The following is a 14,443-nucleotide window of genomic DNA, read 5'->3' as shown; positions in this document are numbered from 1 at the left end:
ATATCTATTTTAAAATACTTTTAAATTAAAAATCAAATTTTTCATACAATGACATACTCATACATACATGTAAAGCTTCTGAAATGAATTAAAAATAAATAAAGTCGTAATAAAATATATTATATGCGTCTAAAACAGGAAACTAAGGAAATCGGTAAGTGATCATGAAATATTGTAATAAAATAAGAATAAGTTTATTTAAAAAAATACTTATTTTGTGTACTATATGTATTGTAATATAAATATGTAAAGTAAAAATATAAGGTTTTCTCATCAAAAACTGACAAAAATTATTGTAATTTATTAAAATAATGTTACATTTTTCGTATTATCAATTTCTTTTCTTTTTATTGACTACATTTGGAATGTCAATTGGTATAAAAATTTTCCTTTTTTTTCAACTTCATGTATGAATATCTCCCGAAGTTCGAAGCAATTTTCTTGAATTTATTTTTGGCTACATTCAGCACAAAATGATCGATGCATTTTTGCGTTTTTCCTAATGCCAGTCTCACGAGCAAAGCTATCTTTTCAGCTCGCTTGAGTCGTTTTCAGTGGTATCGATTTTTCAAAATTTTTGCAAAATATGAATCGCCTACAACGACATACTAGGACCCCTACTTAGTATTCAGGGATAGTATGGGCCCAGGAAGAGCAATGTAGTAGCTGGGGGGGTATGAAACGGCGAGAGGGGACGGAGGGTGGTTATTGCGTGCGAGGGGGGGGGGAAGTGAGGTAGTGTGATGTTGAGTGAAGGAATTCCTAGTCGGAAATACACCATTTCCGAGTGCTGAAAAACGATTTTAAAACTGAATTCAAGGCACTGACTTCAAATTTATTTTTACAGATTTTCCTTACTCATTTGCTCCACATGTCCGAACCATCTCATCATACCTTTACTAAATTTATCGATAGTGCATTAAAGCCTTGCATTAATGCCTCATTTTTCTTTTAAATATTTATCATACATCGTTTAGGCGTTGTTTGTCTGAGAAATCTCTTTTTAACTGCATTCAGTCTACTTTCATCCTTACTCCATATTATCATCTTAATACACTTCTACATCGATGGTTAAATATCAATCTTGATAATCGATTTATGTTTAAATTACTTTTTAGGATTTATGTTAGAATATTTTGTGACATCATGAACAAGTACTAATGGGTAAAAATATTAATTACAACGCGAATATTTTTACAACATTGCCAGTGTGTCCAAAAATCTGGATTATCTCCAATTAAAGGAGTATTTTTCATATTATTTTTTGACATCTCATCAAAGATGAAGAAGAATATGGAAATCTGGGCACCAATAGATGTCTAGTGAAGTTCTAATGATTCAAGAACAATGTTTCAAAATTGGTTCATGTATTTAGAACTTCCAAGAAATTGAGTAGTGTGGTTGTCAATAATGGGTAGAATTGGTGAATGTTACACGTGTGTAAAGTGATCGCTTAAACCAGCCTATGACGGTCGTCAGCCCCGTAAATGCCCAGACTTCCATATTCTTCTTCATCTTTGATGAGACGTTAAAAAATAATATGTCAAATATGTATTTTTTAAAAGATTGAATTAAATGCCACTCTAGGCAAAATGTGATCTCTCGATTTAAAAATTCTAATCATTTGATACAACAGGCTCACTATGGATATTTTGTCGAACAAATACAGGACGAAAAAACATCGTGGCAAAATTCGAATCCCGGAAGTATTGTAAGTAGACAGTGTATGACGTGTATTCAATTCCCTGACATTCAATTCAATACTCACTAACGCTATCAGTCTTCCCCTTCTCTTATTCTTACTTTGATTACATTCCGTTTTCCACGCATGGATGAAGATGCATAGAAGATAAGTTGTTAGATAAGAAGTAAATATGTAGACAGTGAAAATGTTAAAAAAAAACCTCAGAACGAGATGCATTATTGCAAATAAGAATAATAATAAAACCCTTATCCAAATCCAATGGTGCATAGGGCACTGCGTCATATAAACGCAGTGTTATATTGATCGTTTACACATGAAGGAAAGGTGATCAGCCCTCCGCTTCAGGTACCAGCCCAGGGTAATATTGAATAAATATAACAGTGAAAAAATCACTTTTATTTATTTTACCCCCCTTGGGAATCGAACCCGGGACCTCCAGAACGGTAGCCGAGCGTGCTGACTATTGCACTACGGAGGCGGACAAAGATAGGATAAATCGATTTATTAGCCAGATTTTCAAGTAAGTAATGTGTTAGTTTTAGAGTGTGTTGGTTTTATGTTGAGCTCTTTTCTAGATACTTAGAGAGATAATAAAGATTTTTTTCTTCTAGATATTGACGATTGGTTGTTTAAATCGGAAATTATACGAAACATGAACCTTTTCGAATATTATGATATCACATATACTTGGAGATACTTAAAGAGATATTCAAGAACTTATGTTTCTTTCTATATACTTAGAGAGATACTAAAGAACTTATTTCTCTAGATAATGATGATTCGTTGTTTAAACAAATATATTTAATTAGTCTGGTATGTGACAGTCTGGTTACTTCGCTCGAAAATAATTCACGATTAAGTTAACGTTATGTAAATTTGATGCAGTGCCTTATGCACAGCTGGATACTATTATCATTTTTATCACTAATTATACTAGACTTTTTCTTCTTTTAATATATACCTTTATAGCTACTGAAACTAAAATTTGTATAATTTTATACATCGGTTTTATTTTGTTTATCTTTCAAAATCATTTACCATATCGCTCACTCCTTTCAAGAACGTCATAAATAAAAAAAACTTGATTTTTCAGGAGAACGTTTTTAAGTTTAATAATATAATACAATGTATTAAAAATAAATATCAAACCACTTTTTGAACTTTTTACTGTGCAACAGATTTTTAAAGTAAAACCTGAAGGCTTTTTCTCCATTTAAAAAATATTTTGTATATATAAAATATAAAAATAAAAACATTTCTTCAAAATGCAAAAAATAACACTTTCTGCCCTGTAGGGGGTGAATATTAAGTTAAAAATATGCCGCTTTTTCTGGGATATAGTACATTTTCTGGGCATTCCGAAAACATGCATAAGTGAAAATTGACGATTTTTGATTTATGACGTTCTTGAAAGGAGTGAGCGATATGTCACTATCCCCATAGTTAGCAGACATCTATTGAAATCAATTACAATTTTAAAAATACAATGTTGAAATCTTATGTTTGTAAAATGTACAATGTACAATGTTTGTAAAAAATATTTAAAGTTTTATTTTAATTTTGACTGTGTGGACGGTAAATATCTCTATCGCGTCATTTAGAAAATACATTTAACTATTTTTGAGGACGATCTCGCGCCTGAAAAAACGAGTCTCGAAGTATTGGGGCAGAAAATTGGAAAATCTTGTTTCTCAATACATTTAAATGACTCCCGAGGGAAACCGCGTACAATACGCCCGATACTCATTTGTATCGTAAACACCCTCTCCCGAGCGATACTTTCCACTATTGCAAGCAATATACTCCAACTTTTCGAGCGACATAAGAAAAACGTAGCATTGCTTCGTTTTTTACCCACGGAAATTGCTCAACACAAGATTGTTTTTTTAGAAATGTGAATAGAAAAATAATTTGTAATACTCAAAAATTGTTTTCTTATTAACACACCTTTATATCTTGGTAAATTATGATCTCAAATTTTTATGCATAATAATAATAAAAATAAAAAACCCTTATCCGCACCCGAATGGGGTATAGGCCACTGTGTCATATAAACGCAGTGTTATCTTGATCGTTTTTCACATGAAGGAAAGGTGATCAGCCCTCCGCTTCAGGTACCAGTCCATGGTAATATTTAATAAATATTACAGTGAAAAAATCACTTATATTTATTTTACCCTCCTTGGGAATCGAATCCGGGTCCTCCAGAACGGTAGCCGAGCGTGCTGACCATTACACTACGGAGGCGGACATATATATATATATATATATATATATATATATATATATATATATATATATATATATATATATATATATATATATATATATATATATATATATATATATATATATATATATATATATATATATATATATATATATATATATATATATATATATATATATATATATATATATATATATATATATATATATATATATATATATATATATATATATATATATATATATGTATATACATACGTGAATATACATTTTTCAAAAATAGATTATTATTTCAAATAAAGTACCTGATTTTTTTGGATTTATCACGAAATTTGATAACCATTCATACCAGTAAATGTACATCGTGATGTGTTTATATTTTTACGTACAGATTTTTTGTTCAGGTGCCTTCTTTTTATAGAGACGACAAAATACTGACTTTAAATCCGATAATTTCCAAAGAAAAATACGAACAAAAATAAAATGTATTGTATTGAATTTCCCAAGCTAATTTATTTGTGATAATTTTCGTATTAAAATACATATTCGTACTGAAGTGCATGTTAGGAGTGAAAGCCGTTATGTAGATTTGTATGATTCCGAAAACAGTAGAAACAATAACGATGGCCGTAACCGCAATATGCTGCCCTTAATTGCAGGAAATTATTTCATTTTAACCCTACACCAGGGTGAGATTCAATAGGTGATTTGACATTTCATTTCATTATTTTAATTTTAATGTTAAATGAAAATTAAAATACAGGGAAAAAATCCCCATGTTTTTTATTATAGATATTGAGAAATTGAAATGGGGACAAATTATGACTAAAAGAGTTTGTACCTACATATGCATTTATGTATTATATTTTTATTTCAAACTTTGAGGTGAAGTGTGCAAGCCTCTATGGTACACACGTATGACATAAACATTTTATAAAATACTTGTACAAGTAAAGGTGAATTTCATATTCTTTCTTGTGTTTTTTTTTAAATCAGATGTTTTGTATTGAAAAGACTTATATTTGTATTTAAAAAAAATAATTAAAAATATTCTATGGAAAAGATATCATAAAATTAAAATGATAATGGTACCTTACTATTAGGTTGATGCATAAATAATGTCATATTTTTACGTAGTTCGTGGTATATATTTTTTTACCAACTGTATTAACAGATGTTCTGAATGGTGTCTTTGTATCATATAAAGGAGAGTTTCTTCTTACATTTTTTAAGTTTACCGTTAGCGGTTGTGCTTTACAGAGTCCTTGTGAATTTTTAAAATGTCAGAAAAAAGAGTGCCTATTCGACACTTACTTGTTGAATTCGATAAAGGCCACAATGCAACTGAGGCAACCAAAAACATACGTAATGTGCAAGCAGTCAACGATGGTTTGCTAAATTCATGAAGAAAGTTCGGGATGCCCTTCAACCACCGAATATGATGTACTGAATACTTCAAGCTCCTCGTCGAAATACTAGGGACATCGGAAAGACAATTAGTATTGATCAATCTACGGTGGTAAGGCATCTGCGTCGCAATGGAACGGGTTCTAAGTACGACGTGTGGGTGCCGCACGAATTGTCACCCGCAAATCTGTTAGACAGAGTTACGAAATGTGTTTGCTTGTCTGCGAGACAAAATCATGCGCCCTTTTGCATCTTAGTGATGGAAGATGAAGAATGGGTTATGTATAATAATAAAACAAGGAAACGACGCTGGGCCAAGCCAGAACAAGTCCCATTAACCACTTCATTGAAAATGTTTTTTTTTTTAAATATTATCTTACAAAAAGGCAAGGTGGTCTATCCTGGGGCTTCTGATACTAGAGGTATCTTTGTAATTATTAGAGAAAAAATTACAAATATTTAATTTGATCTTCTCCCTGGAAAACGAACCCGGGACTTACACGTTAGCTAAATGAGCCTTGTATAATTATACACTTAATGTACATATAATATATGTAAAACACTCTCCTTATCATCCATTGCTTACTTTGTGCAATACCACTTTTATTCGTGTTTTATTACCAAATCACAAAATTATTAATGCTTTTAATATACAAAATATATATTATAAGTATATCGCTCACTCCTTTCAACAACGTCATATATAAAAAAAAAACTTGATATTTCAGGAGATCGTTTTTAAAGTTTAAAAATATAATAATATATATTAAAAATAAATATCGAGCCACTAACTGAACTTTTTACTGTGTAACAGATCTTTTTAGATAAAACCTGAATGTTTTTTCTCCATTAGAAAAATATTTAGTAAGTATATTTAAAAAATAATTCAATAATACCTTTTCTTTATAATGCAAAAACAACACTTTTTGCCCTGTCGCGGGTAATTATTATGTTTAAAATATAACGCTTTTGCTGGGATATACATAGTACCTACATTTTCTGGGCATTCCGAAAACATGCACACCTGAAAATTGTCGATATTTGATATATGACGTTGTTGAAAGGAGTGAGCGATATGTTTAATTTACTCGTATTTTAACTGTATTAGACAACGGCCCACCGACGAAGAGATAATCCAGAATGATGTTTTAATTTTACAAAACATATGTTACGTAAAACCGTCTTAATACATATTGAAATAATCATTAATACCACGTCTGGATGTTTAATGGTCACGTTTTCAACTGGCAACCTATCGCGTATGGGTAAAAGTAAAAAACGGTAAAATTATTAGAACTTGTACGTTTTCAGTCACTTATCAATGAGTATATGAACTATTAATCATATGTGTTACATGTGGATATTGGACGCTGACAGCCTTTACCTCGCTAATACTGATACATAAACACAGGGGTCGCGGATAAAAATAAAATAGATTAAAAAATGTTTTACTTAGTCAATACCACTATTTCTTAAAATCCATTGCAACACGGTATTTTAAAATGATATGGAATGCATCGAAATACTGTCAAAATAGATTTTGAGAAATAGTGGTATTTACCAAGTCAAACTTTAATTAAAAATGGGTAGATATTACCACAAAGTGACTGCCAAATCAATAAAAGTTCAGTAAGTGGCTTGATATTTATTTTTAATACATTGTATTATATTTTTAAACTTTAAAAACGTTCTCCTGAAAAATCGAGTTTTTTATTTATGACGTTCCTGAAAAGAGTGAGCGATATTACATATTATCTAATATGTTTTATTAAAGAATCGTTGCAAATCAATAAAAATATTGAAAATACATGAAACAACAACAAAAAAGTGTAAGCGACAGAAGCTGTCGAGAAGCGCACTGTCCGGCATGAGAAATGATCGAGTGTGTTGCTGTGACGTGCAACAGATGGTGCTGCCATTAATTATTATGTTTTTCACTCATTCGATTCGATGTTTATCACGATGACGAGAGCTATACAGTTTAACATTCGCTGAAATTATGATACGTATTCTAATGGAACTGTTAAGAGTAGGTTCATTATTTGTTCAGCCACAACTAGTGAGTGGTGAGCGGTGAGCGGTGATCTGATAAGCGATGCGTGAGTGTGGAAGATGCAGGATGCAAACTGAGGAATGAATAGGGCAGAATTGGGAGGAACAATGCCTTTTTTTAAGTTTTTGATTTTCAGCTGAAAAGGCATGATTGATAGGATACTAGGGCAATACGTATATGACAATTAAGGCCTAGATCTCAATCGTTCAAATCAGAATGTGCAGAGTCGCGCTAAGGGCTCGACTTGTCCTTACGCTCTATTTTTTTAAAGAATTCATATTACATTTTTCGTTTTTGTTTTTTAGAATACATATAGAAAAAATGTTCATAAACATATATATTCTTTAATTTTTTTACTATTCAATGAATTTTCATAACCGTATAATTATTTCGAGGTAAAGCTTATTAAGTGCTAGACGCACCAATGAGTCCATTCGCCAGGAACTACGCTTGGATGGCTTGACTCTGGCCAATATCTGTACCCGACGGATTCTCCAGTTCTTTGGACACGTTGCACGTGGCAACGAGGATAGCCTGGAACGACTAGTTGTGATCGGTAGCCCGGAGGGAAAGAGAGGGAGAGGAAGATCCCCACACGATGGACCGATCAAATTAATGCAGCAGCAGGCACCTCAGTGGTTGGAGCGCTACGTGCAGCGCAGTCAAGGGATAACTGGAGAAGAGTCATTGCTTCTGCAAGGGTCACAACCCTCAGCAATGAGGAATAATACGGAGAAGAAGAAGAAAGCTTATTTTTTCAATGCAAAAACGATGTTTAAAGAAAAAAATCATTCACGTAAAATGTTACCTAGGTTTAGAGAAAATTAAGTTTCGATTTAACGAATACTTGGCCTTAAATGTTACCTAATTGTTTTGTTGATATTTGCTTCGAACGACAATAACACAGTTTTCTTAATTTTGTCGATAATGCTTATCTCATTCTTGCATTTTTTTCTTGGGAATAAAAATGTCAAATAAGTTTATTAATTTCTTGATTGACAGCTGAAAAGCTGATTGTTAGGTTATCAGGAAATTAGATGACAATTAAACGTTTCCTGGATTTTTGTTATTATTTGCTTCGATTGACAATAGCACAGCTTTCTTAATTTTGTATCTATATGCTTATCTATAATATGCTTATCTCAGCATTGCATTATTTTCTAATTTTTTCCTCTCGGACACCATACATCGGTTTGTCGCACATTTGTATGAGATATCACATTCAGTCTACTTTCATGCTTTTATTGCACAACTCCGAGCTTCACTTTCATACATTGGGATTGAAACTAGGACTCCGTTGTGAACTAATATCGAAATTTCTGTAGTATCTTAAGAAATTATTCGTGGTCTAAATTAAGCTAATATAGTAAGATAAAATGCTTCATCTAATAGATTCATGATATATTTATTTATTTTTTTAAAAGAGAAATATTTGTATTTGAATTATTTACAAAAATACTTAAATTTCAAACTATTTGCGTGAGCCTAAGCGGCTCATTATTAGAAATAGGTACCAAATTGTGGTAGAGGGGGTTCGACCGGAGAAACTCTTACTCAAGAGTCCGCAACACTAATCACGGGACCACAACCCGACACAAATATTAAGTTGAAGTTTTATTTAATATTTTTTATATATTTAGCTACAATTTAATATTTTTATTACATCTGCTAGGCCTGCCCTGTGCTCAGGGAGGCACTAAGTTGCAATGTGTAATACAATGTTATCGCTTAATTATTTTGTATGAAATAAGTAACACGTATGTTAAAGGTTAAGAAAATACAATAAATATATTTCTCTCCCACATTCACACTGAAATAATATTTCATTCAAATATTTGTAAATACAAAAGTTAACACAGCAAGCAGGGTTGTCGAAAATCTCCGAAAAATCGTTACATTACCAGATTTTAAATTATATCAAACTTATAATGCTACAATGATTCTGGTTTTAAATATATGATATCTTATAAGAGTTTCTGCTCAATAATAAAGCTTCTTTTTCATCTCACCAATAGATGCCTCTAGTGATGTTCTACTGATTCAAGAACAAAGTTTCTAATTTGGTTCATATATATAGAACTTCCACGTTTTTGAGTAGTGTGGTTGTCAATAATGGGAAGAATTGGTGAATGTTACACGTGTGTAGTGATCACTTAAACCAACCTATGATGGTCGTCAGCCCCATAAATGCCCAGATTTCCATATTCTTCTTCTTCATCTTTTATGAAATGTCAAAAAATAATGTAAATGTATAAGTAACCATGAGTTCCCTCAGATGAATGTGTGTAAAAATCGTGGTATGACAGAAGTGAAAATGAAAATATTGTAAAAGAATGTAAGGTTTACAACATTTTGAGTTTAAATACTTGTTCACAAACCTGGATTATCTTCAATTATGGGAATTATTTTTCATATTATTTTCCTACATCTCAACAAAGATGAGGAAAAATATGGACGTCTGGGCATTTATGGAGCTTACGACCGTCATAGGCTGGTTTAAGTGATCACTTTACATAAGTGTAATATTTATTAATACCCGTAAATGCCCAGACTTCCATATTCTTCTTCATCTATGTTCAGATTTCTCCACTTACTTTTTTAAAACTATTTTTATTATATTTAGCTCCTAAAACACAGAGTTGTGAACAAGTATTTAGACACACTCAAAATGTTGTTAAAAAAATCATGTTATCAGCCATTTCCCAGTATGTAAAAATAATCCGAGGTTCTGATCTTGCATACAATCAAATAAAAGGGTCTCTGTTTAATTCAAGTTTTCTCGATCCAACATAGATGGCTATTGTGAATTCATATGTACTGTGTCATGCGATTGATCATATATCCTTTCTGCTTAATCAAAAGCTTGTCTCATCTCAACATAGATGTCTCTATTGAAATTCTAATGAATTCAAGCACTTTGTTTTGAATTTGAACAATATATTTAGATGTTACAAGAATTTGGTACCTAATGTGGTCGTCAATCATAGATAGAATTGGTGAATGTTGCAAGCGTGTAAAGTGATCACCTAACCAGCCTATGACAGGTCATAAGCCCTATGTTGAGATGTCAATTTATAAATTTTTATTTATATGGATATTTTACAATTATGACCTTAGATCTACAACATTAAGGCTTAGTATTCGTTAAGTCCAAACTTAATTTTCTCTATATCCAGGTAGTTTTTTAAAAATTACATATAAATTACCTGGATAAAAATATTTTTTCAGTATATGTACAATATATTATAAAAACAAAATAAAATCCAAAATTCATTCTTAAAAAAAAAATTGGGCATGAAAAGACATGTGACCTCTCCGGTGGTCTCCGGTGGAACGATTGCGACTTAAAAATGCTGGGCCTTAAAATTACATTGTAGAATCGAGAAATTCAACGCCATAATATGCACTCAGTAATAAAAACCAAGAAATTAATTATGCGAACAATATCTACGTAATATTTCATCTCTCTGGATGCAAGCCTTTCGCCCGTACGGGGTATTATTAGTATCTGTCTCCAAATCCATTTTTCAGACGACCCGAGAAGCCTACCGCGACCACGCCCACCGGCCAATCAGGACGCGGGAATCCGCCCCCGCGCACACCTCCGCCAATCTGCGCCGGGGAAAGTCGAGATAGAAGCCTCGACGGAACGTACGGCTGTCTCCCTCTGATCGCAGAGAAAGTCGCGAGACGGCTATAGTAATTTATTTGATCCAATTAAGAAATTTCTAGCGGTTTTTTGAATCTTTGAATTAAGAATGGAATCTTTATATTTTAAAATTAAAAAAAAACGTTTTATTATTTTTTTGATTCTTTCACTGGTTTTGCATGGAATGACTCTCAGGAAACTGCTCTGGATTGATGAAGTGTTTCATTTCAAGTCATTTTAAAAAACTGAGCTTTTTCTTATATTCTCTTTTCTTTTAACGTTCAAAATTCTTATTTTATATAATTACGTAATATAATAAAAACAGGTCATTAAAATAAAATTATTACGGTCTGACATTAAAACAAAAATAAAATTTTGAAAGAGAGAACGAAGACAAATGAATCCCATTGTGATTTAATTGTGTTCCGTCTCTCTTTCAAAATTTAATTTTTGTATTAATGTCAGACTGTAATAATTTATTTTAATGACCTGATGATGGAATGTTTATTCTGAAACCGGTTATTACTAATTCATGTTATTAAAGTGGTATTACACAAAGTAAACGATGAATGATAATGAGAGTGATATATTACCATACCAGAAAGTTAAAAATGCTTTTAATATACAAAAAACAAAAATATATAATTTTTTTTTACCTCCTCCCTGAGTATCAAACCCTGGGTCTCCAACAGGTAGACGAATGCTCTAACCACTGAACAACGAAGGCAGACAAAACTGTATACAGTATATGTTTAATTTGTTATTTTTACAAAACATATAAGTATATCTAGAGCTATGCGCATGAATTTCGTGCCACCGTGTACTTTTAACATACCCGTACATTGGCCATAGACAAGAGCGGCAATCTCAATGCTTCCAAAGTAGGTACTGGGTGGAATAAAAAAATGATATGCGTGTTGCATATTAACCGCGCGTAATCCTGACTGTGGAATCAATTTGTGGAATGACATTTCGTTCTACAAATCCGTCGTCCGAAAAAAATGGTACAGGCCTTCGCAACATATCCGGAGATTAGTGAAACGCTTTGGGGTAAAGTGGAATTATTTATGCAAAACATTTTTTGTGGAAAAAATGCGTTTTAGGGAAATTCTTTTAATGGTGTTTGATGTTAAGGGTATAGTCAATAAAAAATGAGACAAAAAAGTAATAATTTATATAAAAAGAGTTCATAACGAAATACATTGTTTTTAAAACTGGAAATGATTATGTAACATTTATAACAGAAAAGAAAAATACTTTTACACCATTAATCAAATGGAACAATAAAACTTGATTGTAAGTCGCTCTCCAAGCACAAGAGCGCAGTCTCTTTTTTGGAGAGGGAAATTGAAACTAAAATATAATTTGACCAGATTGGTCATAGATAGAACTTCTAAGAATTTAAGCAGTGCGGTTGTCAAAATGGGTAGAAATGTTACACGTGTGTAATGTGATCAATTGAACCAGCCTATGACGGTCGTCAGCCAAGTAAATGCAACAATAAATAAACATTTTTTGCTGAAAATTTGCTTATAGGAAATTCTTTTAAAAGTGTGTATGTATATGGTGTATAATAGAAAATAGGTACCTGAGGCGAATTCTGGACGTAAAGTGGTACGACTTTGTCAGGAATGAGGACGTAAAGAGAAGAACCCAACAGCTCATCATACTGGAAGTCCTGAAGAGGAGAAGGTGGACATGGTTGGGACATGTCTTTAGGATGCCACCTTGGAGCATTGACCCCTCATTCTCTTCTTCCAACGCCGAGGATGACCATTCACCGACTATACTCAGCGAAACTTCAGGATGCCAGACTGACCTGGGAGGAAGCCAAGGAGATGGCGCGTGACAGAGTGACTTGGAGATATCTCGTGTTGGTCATATGCTCCACCTTATAATAAAATAAGAATCAATAGTACAAATGAAATCGACAGAAAAATCGTAATGTAAATAACGATCAAAGACACACTGCTTCAATCCCATGCAGTACCCTCTGCTTTATGGTGCATGGGTAACGTGACCATTTATTTTTGTCCTCAAAACGGGACACCTACCAATGTTTACATAATAGTATGAATATTCAAGAAACACGTATTTTTTCATAGTTTTTTATGCGTAAATAAAAAGAAAAGGAACATTTCGAGTGTATCCAAATATTTGTTCACAAATCTGGATTATCTCCAATTATAGGAGTTATTTTTCATATTATTTTTTGACATCTCATCAAAGATGAAGAAGAATATACACAATATACAGAATTTAAACATACGTGTGTAAAGTGATCACATAAACCCGCCCATGACGGTGGTCAGCCCCGTAAATGCCCAGACTTCCATATTCTTCTTCATCTTTGATGAGATGTCAAAAAATAATATGAAGAAAAGGAATGTTGATAGAGAAAAAAAGAGGAATAAATAATAAATAAATAATAAAATATCAAAAGGAGACGGTCTCGTTCAAAACGGGACGTATGGTAGCTTTAACACTTTGCACTCCTGTTGGATTTACTTACGACCAGTAGTCTACTCTGGGGCTGAAAAAAGTAAACATAATTTCGATTTTGGGTCGAGGATAGAATAAGAAGAATCAATTTCACGATATAGTGCATCAAGTAAAACAAACAGTCTGGTAAAGGCAACTCTATTACACTCATTTCAAAATGCAAATATTATCTCGGCGTTATATCTTCTCTGCCTACCCCTTTGTAGCAAAGGCTTGATAGTAATGTTTAATACTCGTACGTGGTAATATTTCAGAAAGATATCCTAGCCCATTACACTTTTATTTTTCATTTTAATCCCCAGCATATAACAGTGGTCACGTTTTATCAGATTTGCATGCAAGTGAAATATATTCAAGCAGTTGACAAAAGCTTTAGCAATATTTTCAGAATAATGGATTGTAGTGCTATACCATTTTGAATGTCGGAAAAGTCACATACTTAAACCCCTCGAGTGTGTTATTATACATATATTCTTATATGTAGCCTAATATATCTTTGTATGCCAAAATAAATTAGAGAACAATTACTTAAGTAATTCTAAAAAAAGCAAACTCATTCAACAAAACTTTTTAGAAATATTTTTTTAAATAGATTTTTTTCAAGCAATGTACATACTTTTCATTGCTTGAATTTACAAATAAAAAAAAACACATCTTTGAGAATCCACTGCAGTCAAAAGAGTTGTTTTTCAACTTTTTTTGACCTATCCCAGTTAAAAAAAAACACATGTTATAGATAATATATTTAGGAGATTCAATATATTGAACAAAAAACAATTAAACTTGATTTAAACAGACAGATTTACCTTATACAGCACGCGCGTATTTGAATGCAACTTAAGAGGAGTTAAGATTTGGAACAAATGAAAAATTACATTTTGATTTTGACATAGTATTA

At 32.1% G+C, this 14,443-nt stretch overlaps 1 long non-coding RNA gene across 2 annotated transcripts in view; it reads right to left on the bottom strand.

Moving 5' to 3' along the window:
- The window catches only part of LOC148310337 (uncharacterized), a 45,165-nt gene that overhangs the window by 28,480 nt on the left and 2,242 nt on the right, over positions 1–14,443 (bottom strand). For both annotated transcript variants that reach the window (XR_015837414.1, XR_015837413.1), the window contains exon 2: positions 12,632–12,934. This is a non-coding gene — a long non-coding RNA (uncharacterized LOC148310337). The remainder of the gene's footprint in view (positions 1–12,631; positions 12,935–14,443) is intronic.

Source organism: Brachycentrus maculatus, unplaced genomic scaffold (assembly GCF_059751285.1).
Source record: "Brachycentrus maculatus isolate JH-2025_06_01 unplaced genomic scaffold, ASM5975128v1 h1tg000099l, whole genome shotgun sequence".
In the NCBI taxonomy this organism is placed as follows: Eukaryota; Metazoa; Arthropoda; class Insecta; order Trichoptera; family Brachycentridae; genus Brachycentrus; species Brachycentrus maculatus.
Note: the sequence above shows the minus strand (reverse complement) of the source record. Positions and strands in the feature narration are given on the sequence as shown.